At 44.0% G+C, this 19393-nt stretch overlaps 3 long non-coding RNA genes across 3 annotated transcripts; 2 read left to right on the forward strand and 1 right to left on the reverse strand.

Annotated features, from left to right (window-relative positions):
• Positions 1-4129: 4129 nt before the first annotated feature.
• Positions 4130-4894, forward strand: LOC113023293 (uncharacterized). Its single transcript, XR_013909542.1, has 4 exons — positions 4130-4190; positions 4302-4375; positions 4532-4579; positions 4716-4894. It is a non-coding gene; the product is annotated as an uncharacterized LOC113023293 (long non-coding RNA).
• A 2847-nt stretch (positions 4895-7741) lies between these two features.
• LOC113023395 (uncharacterized) lies at positions 7742-8459 on the reverse strand. The gene is made up of 4 exons (XR_003272569.2): positions 8400-8459; positions 8215-8288; positions 8075-8122; positions 7742-7938 (listed from the first exon to the last, which is right to left on the reverse strand). It is a non-coding gene; the product is annotated as an uncharacterized LOC113023395 (long non-coding RNA).
• A 2249-nt stretch (positions 8460-10708) lies between these two features.
• LOC145429229 (uncharacterized) lies at positions 10709-17948 on the forward strand. The gene is made up of 2 exons (XR_013909454.1): positions 10709-11109; positions 17901-17948. It is a non-coding gene; the product is annotated as an uncharacterized LOC145429229 (long non-coding RNA).
• Positions 17949-19393: the final 1445 nt, after the last annotated feature.

Here is a 19393-nt window from a genome sequence, read left to right on the forward strand (position 1 = left end):
GTCCTTCGGCCTATCAGGTTAAGTAAACAGTCCTCCAGGCAATCCAGGTGTCCTTGCATGGGACGGGAAGAATAGCCGTAACACAGTCGTTATCAGGGAGTGATTGTTCGGCTCCAGCCTTGGGCCTGCAGCTGGTGCCGTTATGGGGGTCCTCAATCTCGATGTTGATTTTGTAAATTTCCATGCGAGCAGCCCAGGAGAATTTTCAGGCTGCCCTAACACTCCGACACTGGCCTCTCGATCTCCCGTTGGAGAGCCGCGAGCCTCCCCATGATGGTATCAAACTTCTGTTCCATGGTGTTGTCATTCTTTTGATTCTGAGACCTCACAACTGCAGTGATCCGTTCCGCGATGTCTTCCAACTGTCGCTCAAGGGTCCCATTTTGAGCAGGCCTCTCTTTGATGTATCCCCCCACACACTCAATGTTGTTGCTTTGAGCCTTCACAGCCGATGCAAGCGTCTCCAAGGTGTTGACCATATTACGTTCGTTGTGAGAGGTCGCGCCTCGTCCCATCGCTTCGATTCCAGCGGGCAGCCTTGGGGGGGTTTGAACAGCCGGTTCTGCTCTTTTATTTCTCCGATAAGCCAGGGCTAAGCCAACTCCAATCAGCAAGAACCCTGTTATCACGGTTCCGAATAGATAGATATCTTCAGCGTCCTCGATCGACAGTCCTGCCAGGCACATGACCCTCCAGTTCTGCCACCCGTCCATCGTGTATCCGGCAGGGAAAGTCCCTCTAGGGCACTCAGGCTCTCCCGAGCCCAGACTTCTCGTTGAGAAAAGGGTGTCAATAGCATTCAGAGACCAGTTGAATCCTGCAGCTTATCACACATTTGATTTCCATGTGTGACAACTGCAAGTGTCCAGAGTGAGGACAGACTGAGGGACACACTGCTGCACATCATCTCAGACAAATCATCTCAGACAAACTCAGCAGTGTGTGAGGAAGAGGAGGAGGAAAAGCCAGCAGCTGACGACAGATGGAGAGAATAGACAGACTGTTCCCTGTTTGTGAAGGACTGCTAGGAAAGTTTAAAATAACTAATTGTGTGTCCTGAATCAGTCTTATTAGGTAATGTTCAAATAATTTTATCATTCCAGTGTTTTCAGTGTGGGAGAAAGTACTCAGGGCCTTCAGGTTACACACTATGAAAGCCAGCAACAAGTTTAATGTTCAGAAACCTAAAGTATGTATCAGCAGCAGAATGGAGCTAAAAATGAATGTTTGTTTCAGTTCTATGAAGCTTTGAGTATTTTGGATTAGTAGTACTGCTGTGTTTGTTGTGTCGTATTGCTGTAATTGTTTATATGCTTTATATATTCTGAGGTAAGTTGATCTATAGTGTTACATCATATTCTATAAGGATGTTATGTGTTTGTAGACTTTCTGCCCAGTTTGACCCATTTAGCAGAAGTCAGCCTGTTTAAGGCTCTGATATCTATTCTGTATGACTTAAAGCAGTTATGACATGGTCTGATTTTCTCACCCAATAAAGGAATATTTCATATATCAGTCTACTCTTCATTCTATCAGAAACAGTTTTCACAGCTCGTACATTTTGCTTTTAGGAAGAAAGAAAGTGTACTTTATAGATCCCCGTGGGGAAAATCCTCTCTGCATTTTAACCCATTCACTCAGTGACACAGTGGGCAGCCATTGGGCGCCCGGGGAGCAGTGTGTAGGGACGGTACCTTGCTCAGGGGTACCTCAGGGTAGCTGTTCAGGGGAATCGAACCCCCGACCTTCCGATCATGGGGCCACCACTCTACCTACTGGGCTATCCCTGCCCCACATGTATGTAAGCGGTGAGCCAAATTTTGTAATGCCAATATATTAAACGAACAATATTTGTCTCTTATATATGATACATCTATATATACACTGTCAAAGATACTTGTCTTTGAGTGAAGATTTAAGGTGATAGGATATTTAAATAAATGCAACTTAAATCTTTGACCCACAGTTCAAGCTCACTGCTGTAATATATTCTGTAATATATATATATCTCATAATAATCTGACAATACATATAATATTGGCCATATTATATTTACATTACCGCAGTGAGATGATTTTAGTCTCATGACCAACATTAGCTAATTGTTATTTATTAACTAATCTTGAAATGACTGTTCAGTAAAATGAAGCCCAACAATCATGTTTTACAGTTCCGTGGTATCAGCCTCAGATACTCAACTAATCTCTGACTAAGTGATGTCAGCACAAAAACTGAATGACCAACAAAACATCTTTTCTCCTTCATTTATGTCAAACAATGCTGTATGTAATGTTTCTCGCGGTTAGTATCATGGTTGCTAGGCAACCTGAAAAGCGCGACAAAGGCTAGACAGTCCCATTTCACAAGCCTCTCACTTCCGCACTTCTCGTACTTATATTACGCGTAGTGCGTGTACTTCAAGCGTGCAGACACTGAATTGGGACACAGCCTCTTTCTATTTCTCTATATAGTGAAGCCAGATTCGAGCCGGGAGAGAGAGAGCTCGACTGGAACAGACTGTTTTCCTTGAGTTCACAACTGTCAAGAAAACGCAATAATAGTGAGCACAATCCTCGTGTGTGTCTGGTACTTTTACAACAGTCATGTGAGAAAATAAGGGCACCGCATTAAATTATCAGCTCTTAATTAAGAAATGTTCACATATCACTGTCCAATTATGTTTTCATGTATTACTGGAAACAAAAAACAAAAAAAGGAACAAAAATTGTGTATTTTAATGGAGGAAAAAGTTAGGACATTCTACCCCCCCTAATAACTAGTGTTGCCACCTTTGGCTGATATAACTTCAGTGAGACACCTTTTGTGGCCTTTTACCAGTCTCTGACATCGATCAGAAGAAAGTTTGCCCCACTCCTCACACACAGCAGACTTCATGATGGATTCTATGATGGTGAGCTGGCCAGGTGGTGCCTCAGATAAGCACCCCCAAACTATGATACTGCCACCTCCATGCTTCACAGTTGGTATGAAGTTCTTTTCTTGCAAGGCTGTATTTGGTTTATGCCAAACATGTCTACTGTTCTGGTTCCAAATAATTCCACTTTAGATTCATCTGTCCAAAGAACATTATTCCAGAAGTCATGGTGTTTGTCTACGTTTGTCCTGGCAAACTTCAGTCTGGTCTTAATGTTTCTCTTAGAGAGCAAAGGTTTCCTCCTTGCACACCTCCCATGAAAGTCAAACTTGTGTAGTGTCTTTCTGATAGTAGAGTCATGCGCTTTCACATCGACAGCAGCCAGAGCCTCCTGTAGCTCCAGTGATGACATTTTAGGCTTTTTGATGACTTCTTTGAGCACCTTGCGGTCTGCTCTGGGGGTGAATTTGCTTGGCGGGCCAGACCTGGGCATGGTGACAGTTGTTTTGAATGTCCTCCACTTGTAAATACTTTTCCAGATGGTGGAACGGCTGATGTCAAATTCTTTTGAGATCTTTTTTAAATCCCTTACCAGACTCATAAGTGGCCACAGTCTTCTTTCTTAGGGCGTCAGACAGTTATTAGATCTCACTATGGCGCTCATCTCAACACTTAAAAGGTGAGGAGCATACCAAACTAAATCTGAGGTTGCAATAGGACAAGTCTCCTTTATAATGCTGGGTAACAATGTACTGATCCTGTGCACCTGACGTGATACACCTGTGTGTGATTTTAACCATTTTGAATAATAATAATAGAACTTAACAGAATAAAAGAAAACTCAACAATATAAAATAACACAAAATGCTGGGTCACAGACCCACCCCTGAACGGTGGTAATATACAACACCTGATTATTTTCTAGTTTCTTTACATTTTTTAAAAAGCCAGTAGATAGATATATAGATAGATAGGACCTGGTAACCATTACCCCTATATTTTAAAGGTTAGACAATTATACTTAAAGGAACATACACAAACAACAGTTAGTTTTGTATGTGACTCACACCTGGTCAATCTCACATCACTGTGTTGCAGCAAAAAGATTAATCAGGTGTGTCCCTGATTGTTGCCTAATTGTGTTTACCCTTGTTAAGATGAGAATGTTTTCTAAGAGTTAGAGTTTCCCAACAGTTACGCAAATGAGATTAAATCATCTCTTGCAACTGTGTATAAAAAGCTCTGCTGTCAGTACAGCATTACCACAATCATCCACATCTCTGAGACAGTCTGCTGAAGTTGTGAAGACCTGACGGTAACATTTCTCATCAATCTCTTATTGCTTCTCTGTTTTCAGTATAATGTTGGTTGAATGGTGATTTTGCAGATGGTTTTCACCACATCTCATCTGAAATATTGTTAACAGGTGAAATCACTGAAAACATGATCAAGGTTGTGTTTCTGCTTGGATGCCTGCTGAGCCTTGCTCTGGCAAATCCTGTAAGTGTAATATGCCTGAAGACTGTGCTAGTGATGTTATCTGTAATATATGAATATATCTTGCACTGTGTGTGTGTAACTGTGTAACCAGAGACTGTGTCAGTGCTCCTATCCTATCATATCCAAACAATACATTTGCATGTTTTTTTTAAACAGAATGACTCAGCACACGAGCGCGATGCACGTTCTTCATCTAGGGAGGGGGTGAGTCTCATGTTTGTCTTTCTAGGTTTGAACATTAGACACACTTGACTCTCTGATATTTACATATCTCTAAGAAGTTATTCACCAGAGAATGCATTATCACATGTAATAATATATATTACTGATTCTCTTGCAGATTACTGGGCCTTCCCTAAATCGTCTTACCCTGCTCCTACCTTTTCTACAGAATCCAGCACTTCTGCAGAATTCAACGCTCCTTGCTTTGCTTCTTGCTGCTATACGATAAGCTGCTCCTTAACCAACAGCTATTACTGCCACAAACCAACAATGAATAAAAACCTATGTTGAATTGCACTGGGGTTCTTTTGTCATTTATTTACAGGATTATTGAAAATCAGTGCTTATTTTTGAGTGACTCTGTCTTAAACTAAGATTAAAAATGTTGTTGTGCCAACAGTGCAGTGTAGCTAGCTGAACGCTACTTCTTCACTATGTACAACTCTGGATACTGTAGCTCTTCTGAAAAAGAAAGGCTTCAACCAGTACCTGATTCCCTGGTATACCTCTCAAATTGGCACCTTAAAGCACATAATGTTGCTTGTTTTGCTTTAGTTTTTCTCTTTTCTAAACTGAATCTTGACTTTTTCTTTAGTCTTTCTGCTCACTGTTGTGTTTGGTAGCTGCAAAATAAAGTTCATCAGTGAAAATCAGGCAGACACAAAATTTGTTTTGGGTTTTTCACAAACACCTTTTTATTGTACAGTTTGGCCCATAATGTCACGGTCCTGGGTCGGATCAACCCAGCATTTTGAGCTCCTTATGCTTTGGTTTATTTTTGAATTATGAATCTGTGTTTCAGTTATTCTGGTATGTTTTTGCATTATGACTAAGGTTCGGGTTGTATTTTGTTATTATTGCCGGTTTAATTCAGCGTCTAGTCTGTCTTACTTTGTCGAGTCCGTGTCCTTGTAAAGTGTGTCTTGTTTCCTGTTTTACTTTGAAGGTTCATGTTCCTGTCTTTGTCAGTGTTTCTAGCTTTATTCCCCCTGTCTTGTTAGGTCTTATCCCTCCCAGCTGTTCCCCTTGTGTCTTTAATTCCTTGATGACTCCTTCAGTGTGTTTAAGCCCAGTGTGTCTTTGTGTCAGTGTGGCATCGTTAACGTCTGTTCATCCTCATACCACCCTGTGTGTTCTGTTTGCCTGCCTGCTAGTTTGTTTGCATTCCAGTCTAGTTAGTTCTTTGTTCAGTCTGCATTCCCACAATAAAGCTGAGGGTTTTGAGTACACCTGTGCCTCTGTGAGTCCTGCTTTTTGGTCCACCTTTCCTGCCTGCCTTCACACAGCCATGACACACAAGTTTTTGGACAAAGCTTTTGTCATTTTTCCTACTGAAAGTAGCTGTACATAATGTTACATCTGTGAGATGATTATGGGCAATTTTTTTCTTCAATGTTTAAAATTTTACACGTGAAGAAATTCACAAAGTCATCACTAGTTGACGTTAAACGACTGTTGGCTCAACAGAGCCCCGGGTTTTCTCAGTCTGGCTAGAGTGTTATAGAGAAACCTATGGTTGTTCTTATTTCCATCAATCAGTGATGAATAGTAAGATGTTCTCTAGTATTATTATATAGCCTTTTTTTATACAGATGCAAACTGGCTTTCCAGGCTAAACGATGATCTTCTAAATTAGTAAGGTGCAATTTCTTCTGCAGCATACGAGTTACAGCGGTCCCTTGCTATAATGTGGTTCACCTTTCACGGCCTCGCTGTATCGCAAATGTTTTTTGGTAGAATTTTGCATAGTTTGTTTTAGTTTTTGTTTGCACAGCGCATTGTGTTCTGCGTCCAATCTTGTGCCGGGTTTCCTGTACAGTACAGAATGCGTTCAGCTTGTCAAATTTACAAAAATCTTCGATCGCTAGCAGTGTGACTCTGAAGTGCTGTACTGCATGTTTGTAAGTTTTCTCCCCAACAAACACAACAATGTTGATGAAATGTTTTGCACCGTCAAAGGCACCTGCGGTAGCACCCAAAAGGCAGAGGAGGCTGCTAACAATCGCACAAAAAGTTGGACTTCTGGACATGCTAACGGAAAGTAGAAATTACCATATTTTTCAGATTATAAGGCGCATTAAGCGAAACAAAACAGTCCGAAAAGTCAAACTTTACACAACTCATTCTTCTTGCTTCCTCTACTTCTGTACCATTGATGCATTAATGTTGAATTCTCTTGCAGCTGCTCTGTTCCCATGTTCTAGACCTGAAAACAGTTTTTTAGCCTTGATTTCATTCTGGAATACTAGACTTGTTTTTCTACAAAGATTTGAACTTTGAGTGTTTAAACAAGAGAGAAAAGCGTAAAGATGTTCATGCTTGTCTGAGAAAAGTGTATAGTGTGTAGTGAAGGGTTTTACAGCCTTAAAACATCTATAATAATTGTAAAAAAAAAAAAAAGAGAGAATACAGTTGGCTACTTCAGCGATTTCAGCTATCGTAGGTTATTTTTTAGAACGTAACTCCCACGATAAATGAGGGACCACTGTATCAGCTTTAAGGTGCACTGTTAGATTTGTATTGTTCATTATCATTTATGCTTAGAAATATTTACTCATATGCTTAGAAGTATATAATCATTTGTTGAAAGAATGTGTCATCCTAGGAGGTCTGTAACAACTCTGTGTAGCATGAAGAGGGGGGGGGGGGGTGTTCACTCCTCTACGGAGTGTTCTGGCATAGATCACACACCTCCTAGGAGAGGTCGTATCTTCTCTTGCTGATATATGGTATAGCAAACACACGTATATCTGTTTGAGTGTAAGAGCCTTTTGTTTAGATGGACCACTAGACTCCTGGCACACACACACAACGCACGGTACTCTTTGTGTGTATGAAACGTCATATGTTAATGAACCTATGCATATTCATGTAACCACAATAAAAGGAGTGCTATGGGGAACCTGGCTGAGAGTCTGACGGAGGTCAAGTGGGTGGAACGACACTTGGCTCCAGGTCGGTCTTCTTCGTGTTATTGGGTAATGATCAGACAAAAGTGTGTGATTTGGGAGAAACTGCATGAACAAGGAGATGTCGTTTATATTGACTAGAATAATCTTTTCTTGTTTTTTTTGTTTTTTTTTTAACTTTTTTTAAAACAGAGTCACTCAGAAATAAGTATGTAAATAAATAAAAAAATCCCAGTGCAATTTAACATAGGTTTTTATTCATTGTTTGTTCGTTTTCAATTCCTCCTTTGTGGCAGTAATAGCTGTTGGTTAAGGAGCAGCTTATCGTATAGCAGCAAGAAGCAAAGCAAGGAGCGTTGAATTCTGCAGAAGTGCTGGATTCTGTAGAAAAGGTAGGAGCAGGGTAAGACGATTTAGGGAAGGCCCAGTAATCTGCAAGAGAATCAGTAATATATATTATTACATGTGATAATGCATTCTCTGGTGAATAACTTCTTAGAGATATGTAAATATCAGAGAGTCAAGTGTGTCTAATGTTCAAACCTAGAAAGACAAACATGAGACTCACCCCCTCCCTAGATGAAGAACGTGCATCGCGCTCGTGTGCTGAGTCGTCCTGTTTAAAAACAAACAGTTTTATACAGTCTCTGGTTACACAGTTACACGCACAGTGCAAGATATATCATTCTACAGACATGTTACACTTACAGGATTTGCCAGAGCAAGGCTCAGCAGGCATCCAAGCAGAAACACAACCTTGATCATGGTTTCAGTGATTTCACCTGTTAACAATATTTCAGATGAGATGTGGTGAAAACCATCTGCAAAATCACCATTCAACCAACATTATACTGAAAACAGAGAAGCAATAAGAGATTGATGAGAAATGTTACCGTCAGGTCTTCACAACTTCAGCAGACTGTCTCAGAGATGTGGATGATTGTGGTAATGTTGTACTGACAGCAGAGCTTTTTATACACAGTTGCAAGAGATGATTTAATCTCATTTGCGTAACTGTTGGGAAACTGTAATTCTTAGAAAAACGTCTCATCTTAACAAGGGTAAATACAATTAGGCAACAATCAGGGACACACCTGATTAATCTTTTTGCTGCAACACAGTGATGTGAGATTGACCAGGTGTGAGTCACATACAAAACTAACTGTTGTTTGTATATGTTCCTTTAACCCTTGTGTGCCCGCCTGTTCTCGGGGCGTGGGTCGTGGTGACCCCCCGAGGGGTGTGTGTGTGTGTGTGTGTTGTTATTAGGATGGTATTGATGATGATGATGATGATGATGATGATGATAGGGTGGGGGTCGCTAGGACCCCCTCGGGGCAGATGATGATGATGATGATGATAGGGTGGGGGTCGCTAGGACCCCCTCGGGGCATATATGTGTTATGATGATGATGATGATGATGATGATGATAGGGTGGGGGTCGCTAGGACCCCCTCGGGGCAGATGATGATGATGATGATGATAGGGTGGGGGTCGCTAGGACCCCCTCGGGGCATATATGTGTTATGATGATGATGATGATGAGTATAGGGTGGGGGTCGCTAGGACCCCCTCGGGGCATATATGTGTTATGATGATGATGATGATGATGATGATAGGGTGGGGGTCGCTAGGACCCCCTCGGGGCATATGTGTGTTATGGTGATGATGATGATAGGGTGGGGGGGGGGGTCGCTAGGACCACCGTGGGGCGCTTGTGTTATCACGGCGTCGGTGGCGTCTGGGGAGCGGCGGTGCGGGAAGAAGCGGTGCAGTTGGGACAGTACGTGACGGCGCAGTTTGTACACACGTGCACTCGGCACTCGCGGCACAGGATCTTGGTCTTGACGTCTTTGCTCCTGGGACACACGCGGCACCTTCGCCTCTTGACCGGAGAGGAGTCGCGTGGCGTAGCGTTAGAGGCTGCCTCGGTGGTAGCGCCTCGGGCCGCGACTCTGCCGCCTCCTCCTCCTCGCGCTAAAGCCCTGGCTTCGAGCATGGGGCGCGCGAGCGCTTTGCCCAGTCGCTCGAGGAAGAGCCGTCGTCTGTTGAGCTTGCCCGGCATCCAGTCGGGGTGAATTTCCCTCCACAACACGAACGCGTTGTAGGCCGCCACGTCGACCATGTTGTGGAAAAGGGCCACGGGCCACCTGCGGGTCTTTCTCCTGCAGCTGTACGTGCTCACGACCTTGTCCAGGTTGTCGACACCTCCCTTGGTGCGGTTGTAATGCAGCACCAAGGGCGGTTTTGCGCCGCTTCTGTCGCTGCTTTTGTTGCCGCCGCCGCTGCTGCTGCTGATGATGATGCTGTTGCTGTCGCCGATGCGGCGGCTAGGCCGGGGCTCGGGGCCGGAGCGATGGTGGTAACGGGGAGCTGTGGTGAGGAGCAGCACGTTCTTGTTCTTCTTGGCCACGTAGGAGAGGATGATCGTGTCGGGCCCTCGTCCTCGTCCTCGTCCTCCTCCTCCTCCTCGTCCCGCGGAGCCGCCGAGTACCACGGATTCGACGGAGCCCACGGCCCTGCCCTTGGCGCAGCGCAGCTCTCTGGGGATCTCGGGTCTGTTCGACCGCAGAGTGCCCAGCACGGTGTGGCCTCTCTCGCGATAGAGCCTGTCGGCGAGCTCGCGCGAGGTGAAAAAGTTGTCGCACGTGACGCTGCGTCCCGGAGTCAGTCCCTCGGTGAGGTCCACGACCACTCGAGTGGCCAGGTGCTTTTCGGGAGGGCCGCGCTTGTCGGGCTTGCCGGTGTAGACTTGCATCTTCCACACGTAGCTGGAACGCGCGTCGCACGCCACCCATATCTTGAGCCCGTACCTGGCCGGCTTGCTGGGCATGTACTGTCTGAACGGACACCGTCCTGATGGAGAGAGAGAGAGAGAGAGAGAGAGAGAGAGAGAGAGAGAGAGAGAGAGATGGAAATGGAGAGAGAGAGAGAGAGAGAGAGAGAGATGAAGATGGAGAGAGAGAGAGAGATGGAGATGGAGAGAGAGAGAGAGAGAGAGAGAGAGAGAGAGAGATGGCGAGAGAGATGTAGCTGTCGCATTGAAATGTAATTATTATGTGATTGCAATGTTGAAAAATTTGGTGTTTAATCTGGATTCATGTTGTGTTGTCGCCACCTACTGGTGGGCCTGAGTGTGGCGCTTTGTGGTGCGCATGCTTTGGGGTGAGGCTCAATTAAGAGCACATGTCACCAGAGACTGAAGGCTCGAGCCACAAAGAGAATGCTGGCCTGTGTAAAGGGTGGAAATATAGAAAATATGGACTACAATTGCTCATGAATGTTCAGTAGAAAGGCGCACACGGTATGTTGGTGCATTTACTTTGTGTGTATGTTTTATTTGAGTTGTAATTTTTGTTCTGCTGATGTAATATCCGTGTTTTTCATTGATCATTTCACCATAGTTTTTCACGGTGTTTGCTGGTGAAAAGAAGATTAAAATACTGGCTGAACATCAGTTGGAGCATGGCCCTTTATTCTACTTCGAACATGAAAAACCTTCAGGAGCAGTTACAGTGAAAAACGTGGCCTGTTATGGAGCAAGCAGCCAGAGCCCTGCACGCCATTCTTCCAAGACGGCAGCCCACGTGGAAGAGTAGACTGTGAGTTCTTACATCAGCGAAACGTTTGAACTGCATAAAGAGATCTAAGAAAAGGCCAAAAAGAAAATTGTATGGTGTAGATATTGTACATTTGTTCATTTATTGAAAGTTTATTACTGTGCTGTTTGATATTTAAGGTAGTGTACTCTGGGTAAGTTTCCTTTTATTGTTCTAAGTTGTTGGTTCAAAACATTGTAATGGAGCAGAGTACACAAGAAACTCATATCCTTGAGCAAATACTTATAGCCTTAGAAGATGAAAAGGCACAGTTAGAAAAGAAATTAGAAACTGAACTTGAAGATGCAGAAAGAGAAGAAGTTGAAGCACGCATAGGAGAAATTTATGGAGACCTTGAAATACACAAAATAGGGCTGCCTCAGCCATCATCTAAACCTGACGCAGAGGTGAGACGGACAGACCGTCAAAGGCAACTAACAGAAAAAATGCGTGAGTTTAAACAGACAGAGATAACAAGCAAAGAAAGAAAGTTTATGTCAACATATTTAAACTTTAAGGCAGAAATTCAGCTCACTAGGTCCAAACTTAAAGAAGAATGTTCTAAAGCAGAATTAGCTGAAATGATCAAGTCAGTAGAAAAATGTGAGTTAGACCTACAGCAAGATTATGTGGCTTTACGTGCACTGACTACACCATCTCAAGATATGAGAAGAAAGATGGATAGCTGTACTTCAGTTTCTGCTGAGATGATGATACTTCTGAAAAGGCGTTACGCAGATGTTGACAAAAAGTTTGATGCAGGAGCTGTAAAAGAATCACTCCTTCAGTTACTCCAAAGAGAAGGTGCAGAATCAATTTATGGCTCAACTGTGTCTAGAGCTGGAAGAAATAGCCAGCACAGCCATAGTCAGCAAGGAAGTCATGTATCTGCAAGGAAAGCAGAGGCAGCAGCACGACTGGCATCAAAGCAAGCTGAAATAAACAGAGAAATGGAAATATCTGCCCGGAGAAAGGAGATATTAGCTCAACAAGAGCAATTGAAAATGTTGGAAAATCAAAGAGATCTTGAGGTCATTCAGGCAGAATACAATGTATATGCTGAAGAGGAATCAAAAATGAATGCTGAAATAAGAAATTGTGAAGTAAGGAGTACTTTGTCTTTCAGCCAGCTTCCTAAACCACTTAGCAGTCCCCCATGCACCCAAGTTCCTCAGAGCACTGCACCTCCTCACTCTGAAGGTAAATTCATCCTGACCTCACAAAGTGTTCACGCCCCTCACTATGATACTCAAGTGGTGCCAAAAGAAAGTGACCTCTCTCTGGTGCAGGCATTAAAAGAGTCCTTAGTAATGTCTAGACTCCCAGTGCCAGAGCCGTTTACATTTACAGGAGACCCACTTAAATTTGTTGAGTGGAGCACTTGCTTTAAGGCGCTTATCGAGACTAGCTGCACAGATTCAGCCCATAAGCTGTTCTACTTGAAGAAGTACATTGGTGGAGAAGCTCTCTGTGTTTTAGAAGGGACATTTTATCGAAGTGACGAGGAAGCTTACAAACAAGCTTGGGATGCTCTGAACAAACGCTATGGACACCCATTTGTAGTTCAAAGAGCCTTTAGGGGAAAACTAAGCAGTTGGCCAAAGATTGGTCCAAAGGAGTCACTTAAATTGAGAGAGTTTAGTGATTTCCTCATTTCTTGTAAGAATGCTATGCCTCACGTCCAAGGCCTCAAGGTTTTAGATGATTGTGAAGAAAATCAAAAAATATTGCTGAAACTTCCTGACTGGGCCACAACCCGCTGGAATCGTTATGTCACAAAATTACTGGATGAAGAAAAGGCATATCCAGGGTTTGCAGAATTTGCGGACTTTGTGGCTGAAGAGGCGCGTATAGCATGTAATCCTGTTTCTTCTCTGTTTGCCTTAAAAAACACATTTGAAAAACCTGAGAAAGAACAAAAACGTCTGAAGGCCAGTGTCCTGGTGACATCAGCAAATGGGTCTAAAGATGTGAAGAACACAACTCCAGTTCAGAGCCAAAGAAAATCAAAACCCAACCCTTCCTCAACTCAGAACAAACGGAAACTTGAATGTATCTGCTGCAAGCAAAATCATTTTATCTATAAATGTGCAAAGTTTACAGCAATGCCGCTTGAAGAAAAGAAACAGTTTATTAGGGACAACAATATGTGCTTTGCTTGTCTGCGAGTCGGCCACATTTCCAAAAACTGTCGACAGAGAGCAACATGTAATGTCTGCAGACGAAGCCACCCTTCTCCTCTCCATGAAGATCCTCCACTGGGAGATGAACCTGAACCACCATCAGAAGAGGAGAATGCAGCCACCGTATCGTGCAGTGTGAGAGTGGGCAACAATGATTGCACTTCAATGATTGTTCCAGTGTGGCTTTCTTCATCAGCGAAGAATCAAGAGACATTGGTTTATGCTCTGCTAGACACCCAAAGCAGCAACACATTTATTGACCAAGATATTTGTGAAAAGATACAGGCAAGCAGGGAACCAGTGAAGCTAAAGCTGACAACAATGACTGACAGGTGTTCGATTGTACCTAGTCAAAGAGTGGATGGACTGAGGGTAAGAGGGTACAACTCAGAAAAGTACATTGACTTGCCACCAACCTACACTCAAGAGTACATTCCATTGGAGAAACACACTATTCCAACTCGAGAGACAGCAAAGAAGTGGCCCCATCTACTTAGCATTGCAAATGAAATGCCAGATCTCTTGGACTGTCCTATAGCTCTTCTCATCGGTTACGACTGTGCAAGAGCGCTAAAGCCAAGGGAAGTCATACCAGGAAAGGATTATGATCCCTATGCAATAAAAACAGACTTAGGGTGGAGTATCGTGGGAGCCATTAAGCCATGGAAAAGTTCAATGGGAGCAGCAGGGATCTGTCATCGTGTCACAGTAAAGGAGCTGCCATCTGTCACGCCTGCTTCTGTGATTAAAGCACTTGAAAATGACTTTCTGGACACAAACCATAAAGAAGGGAGTGTATCTCAAGAGGACATTCAGTTTCTAGAGATGCTGAATGAGAACATTCACTACAATGAGGAAGGCCATTTAGAAATGCCTCTGCCTTTTAGAGAACGCCCACAGCTTCCAAATAACAAGCAGCTTGCAATGTTTCGCTTGAAACGTTTAAAAGGAAAAATGGATAAGAACCCAAAGTACAAGGAAGACTACATCAAGTTCATGAATAGTGTCTTTAAAGATGGTGATGCAGAGGAAGCAGATGGCACATCAGGTAGTAACACATGGTACATTCCGCACCATGGCGTGTATCATCCCAGGAAGCCAGAGAAAATTCGAGTTGTTTTCGACTGCTCTGCTAAACACGAAGGCATCTCTTTAAATGACCACCTACTCACAGGCCCAGACTTGATTAATGCTCTGGCAGGGGTTTTGTGCAGATTTCGAGAGCATCAAATAGCAATTATGTGTGATGTGGAAAAAATGTTTCATCGCTTCCATGTCAACCCAGAGGATCGAGACTTCTTAAGGTTTCTGTGGTGGAAGGACGGGAATACAGATACTGAGCCTAAGGAGTATCGCATGCGAGTGCACATTTTTGGAGCGGCATCATCACCGGGATGTGCTAACTATGGCATGAAGTATCTCGCCAGGGAACAAAAAAAGGACTACCCGCTGGCAGCCAGATTCATTCACAAAAACTTTTATGTGGATGACGGGCTAATCAGCATTGATTCAGTCAGGGAAGCCAAGCAGCTGGTCTGTGAAGCACAAGAGGTCTGTGCAAAAGGGAAACTGCGCTTGCACAAATTTGCATGCAACAACAAGGAGGTCATGAGCATTATCCCAGAAACAGAACGAGCCAGCAAGACCAAAGATGTAAACCTGAACTACTCTGTAATTCAAATGCAAAGTGTGCTGGGAGTAAAGTGGAACATAGAGGCTGACGTGTTCTCATTCAGTGTAGCCCTCAAAGAAAGGCCAGCCACACGCCGAGGAATTCTAGCAACAGTTGCTAGTGTGTATGACCCGTTAGGTTTTCTCTCACCCTACATTTTGACAGGAAAACAAGTACTCCAGGAAATGTGCAAACGCGGAGTGGGATGGGATGATCCTATTCCTCCGGCACTAGAGACCAAATGGAAAGCATGGCTCGGTGACTTGGAGAATCTAAAAAGGATTGAAATACCAAGATGCCTTGTTCCTGAGAACTTTGGCAAGGTCAAAAAAATTGAGCTGCATCATTTTTCGGATGCCAGCAGCAGTGGCTATGGACAATGTTCATACATCAGGATTGTTGCTGATAAGAACGTGCATTGTGCACTGGTCATGGGTAAAGCCAGAGTGGCACCCACAAGAATAATCACTATCCCACGCCTTGAGCTCACTGCAGCTGCAGTTTCTGCAGCTGTAAGTAACTTCCTCAGGTCAGAGCTCGAGCGGAAAATTGACGAGGAGTTTTTCTGGACAGATTCTAAAGTGACGCTTGGATACATAAAAAATGATGCTCGTCGCTTTCATGTCTTTGTGGCAAATCGAGTTCAGAAAATAAGAGACTCTACTGATCCGAAGCAATGGTTTTACATTGAATCTGATCAAAATCCAGCTGATCACGTGTCTAGGGGCCTCAAGGTGGCAGATCTGCTAAGCTCGAATTGGCTCACTGGACCTAAATTCCTATGGGAAAGGGAAATTGTCACAAACCAACATTCCCCTAATCTTCTTGTTGGGGACCCAGAAGTAAAGGTCCTGAAGACAAATGCCCTTGAAGAAAACAGCTTTCTTGAGAGGTTCTCAAGATTTTCCAATTGGGATACAGCTCTTAACGTTGTGGCAAGAATTAAAAGACTTGCAAGGAGAGATAACTCAGGACCCATTAGTGTAAAAGAAAGACAAATGGCCGCTTTTGTACTCCTCCAGGCAGCACAGAGGGAAGTCTTTAAAGAAGAGCTCAAATGGTTCAGTCAAAACTCAGCTGGACTACCAAAAACTCATAAAATGTATCAACTTGATCCTATTTTGGCAGACAACTTGCTTAGGGTTGGAGGAAGGTTGAGAAAGTCCTCAGCATCATTTGCATTGAATCATCCAGTAATCCTTCCAAAGGAAGGCATTGTCACACAACTTGTTCTTGACCACTGTCACAAGAAAACGCAACACCAAGGCCGAGGCCAAACTCTGAACAAACTCAGGGAAAGTGGCTATTGGATCATAGGTGGCAGTAAGGTAGTGGCCAAATACATTAAAGGGTGTGTCAATTGTAGAAAAGTGCGTGGGCCAGCTGAAGAACAACGCATGGCTGACTTGCCATTTGACAGAGTGGATCCTTCGCCCCCATTCACCTACACTGGAGTTGATGTTTTCGGTCCCTTCTACACGAAACAAGGTCGAAAGGAATGGAAGAGGTATGGCCTATTGTTTACGTGTTTAAGCTCGAGAGCCGCGCACATTGAGATGTTGGAGGATCTCTCCACTGACGCATTTATAAACGCTTTAAGATGCTTCATAGCAATCAGAGGCACAGTCAGACAGATTCGTTCTGACCAAGGGACAAATTTTGTCGGAGCTAAGAACGAGTTCAAGAAGGGTCTGTTGGAATTAGACAAGGAGATGATTTCTACTTATCTAGCTAAAAACCAGTGTGACTTTCAAATGAATGTTCCTGAAGCTAGTCACAGAGGAGGCATTTGGGAACGACAGATCCGCACTGTTAGGAATGTCATGAGTTCTGTCCTAGCCCAAGCCACAGGGAGGTTGGATGACACCTCATTGAGAACTTTCTTCTATGAGGCCATGTCAATTTTGAACCATCGTCCACTCACTACTGATACAATCAACGACCCCAACAGTGCTGAGCCTTTGACGCCTAATCATTTGCTCACAATGAAAGAGTCTGTGCCACTTCCGCCTCCTGGTAGATTTGTAAGAGAAGATTTGTACGCCAGGAAGAGGTGGCGGAGGGTGCAATATTTAACAGAGTTGTTCTGGAGCAGGTGGCGCAAGGAATACCTAACCAGCATTAGTTTAAGACAACGATGGCATACTCCTAAACAAAATGTACAGGTTGGAGATGTAGTGATTTTAAAGGAGGACAATATTCCAAGAAATGAGTGGAAATTGGCAAGGGTGGTTGAAGCCAATGAAGATGATGATGGTTTAGTGCGGAAGGTTAAGATCCAAATAGGGCAAAAGGATCTGGGAAAGAAAGGTGAACGTTTGACACAAGTCTCTTTTCTTGAGAGACCAGTTCAGAAACTAGTGGTACTAGTTAAAGGGTCTAAACTACAGTGAAGTAGTACAAGGGTTAAGAACACAAACATAATATGTGATCTATAAGTTTATTTAAGAAGTGGTTTTTTTTGTAACATAAGTTGATGTTTGATTGTCAATTTATTAAAAATTACAGGATTTAATTTTGTTTAACACTTGTAAATAGAAATCCTTTGTAATTTTGGTGGCAGTGTAGCTGTCGCATTGAAATGTAATTATTATGTGATTGCAATGTTGAAAAATTTGGTGTTTAATCTGGATTCATGTTGTGTTGTCGCCACCTACTGGTGGGCCTGAGTGTGGCGCTTTGTGGTGCGCATGCTTTGGGGTGAGGCTCAATTAAGAGCACATGTCACCAGAGACTGAAGGCTCGAGCCACAAAGAGAATGCTGGCCTGTGTAAAGGGTGGAAATATAGAAAATATGGACTACAATTGCTCATGAATGTTCAGTAGAAAGGCGCACACGGTATGTTGGTGCATTTACTTTGTGTGTATGTTTTATTTGAGTTGTAATTTTTGTTCTGCTGATGTAATATCCGTGTTTTTCATTGATCATTTCACCATAGTTTTTCACGGTGTTTGCTGGTGAAAAGAAGATTAAAATACTGGCTGAACATCAGTTGGAGCATGGCCCTTTATTCTACTTCGAACATGAAAAACCTTCAGGAGCAGTTACAGAGAGAGAGAGAGAGAGATGGAGATGGATGGATGGAGAGAGAGAGAGAGATGTGAGAAAGTGTGGGGGAGATTGGAGCAGAAACACAAGGAGAAGAGACGTGAGTTTGACAGAGAACGGCGCAGTTTGTACACACGTGCACTCGGCACTCGCGGCACAGGATCTTGGTCTTCCAAGCAAGCGTGGAAGACATAAAGAGTCATGCAAAAGCACAAACGCGGAACCCAACACGAATATACAACGAAGCGAACTAGCCTGTTTTCGCCATTCCCGCTCCTATTCCTCCTCTCTTATCCCAGTCACACACACACACACACACACCACGTACGTACCTCTGAACGGCACCAGTCTCTCGTCGACGGTGACCTCCGGTCCCGGGCGGTACATGGCGGGCAACCTCGCGCACCACTCATCCCACACGGCTCTGATGGGGGCCAGTTTGTCGTAGCTATCGCCGCCGTTGCCGTCGCCTCGCCCGGCTCGTCTGGTCTCTCTGTCGTCGAAGCGCAGCGCACTCGAGTAGGCTCGAAAAGTCTTGAGCGGCATCGTGGCTCTGAACACGGACCTGCCGCTCTCGGCGTGCCACAGGCTCTCGCAGGCCTCTCCCCGGGACCTGTACACGCCGGCGAGCATGAGCAGCCCCACGTAGGCTCGGAACTCGACGCGGCCCATGGGCTTCCATCCGTCGATGGCGGGCCTGCGCCTGTCCGCTTCCAGGTTGGTCATGCCGATCACCGAGTCCTCTATCTCCGGCGGGAAGTAGGCCATGAACGTGGAGGCCTCGTCTCGCGCCGCTGCCATGGCCTCTTCGGTGGGGCCTCGTCCTGGCGGGTCGAGGTCGTCGTTGTCTTCTTCTTCTAATTCTTCTTTTTCTTCTAATTCTTCTTCTTCTTCATAGTCTTTGTCTTCTTCTTCATCGTCATCGTTATAATCATCGGCGAGGACATCTTCTTTTTCTTCTTCTTCTTCATCATCATCGGCGAGGACGTCTTCATCTTCTTCTTCTTCTTCTAATTCTTCTTCTAATTCTTCTTCTTCTTCTTCATAGTCTTTGTCTTCTTCTTCATCGTCATCGTTATAATCATCGGCGAGGACATCTTCTTCTTTTTCTTCTTCTTCTTCATCATCATCAAATCAAATCAAATCAAATCACTTTTATTGTCACATCACATGTGCAGGCACACTGGCACAGCACATGCGAGTGAAATTCTTGTGTGCGAGCCCCACAAGCAACAGAGATGTGCAAACACAACAACACAAACGAGCAAAATACAAGAGTGGCCAACCTGAAACTAATAAATATATGTACAATATATAATAGTGTATGCATTTCTGGATGTGTATACTAAATATTTTCCTACGTGTGTGTGTGTGTGTGTGTGT

Source organism: Astatotilapia calliptera, chromosome 6, assembly GCF_964374335.1.
Source record: "Astatotilapia calliptera chromosome 6, fAstCal68.1, whole genome shotgun sequence".
In the NCBI taxonomy this organism is placed as follows: Eukaryota; Metazoa; Chordata; class Actinopteri; order Cichliformes; family Cichlidae; genus Astatotilapia; species Astatotilapia calliptera.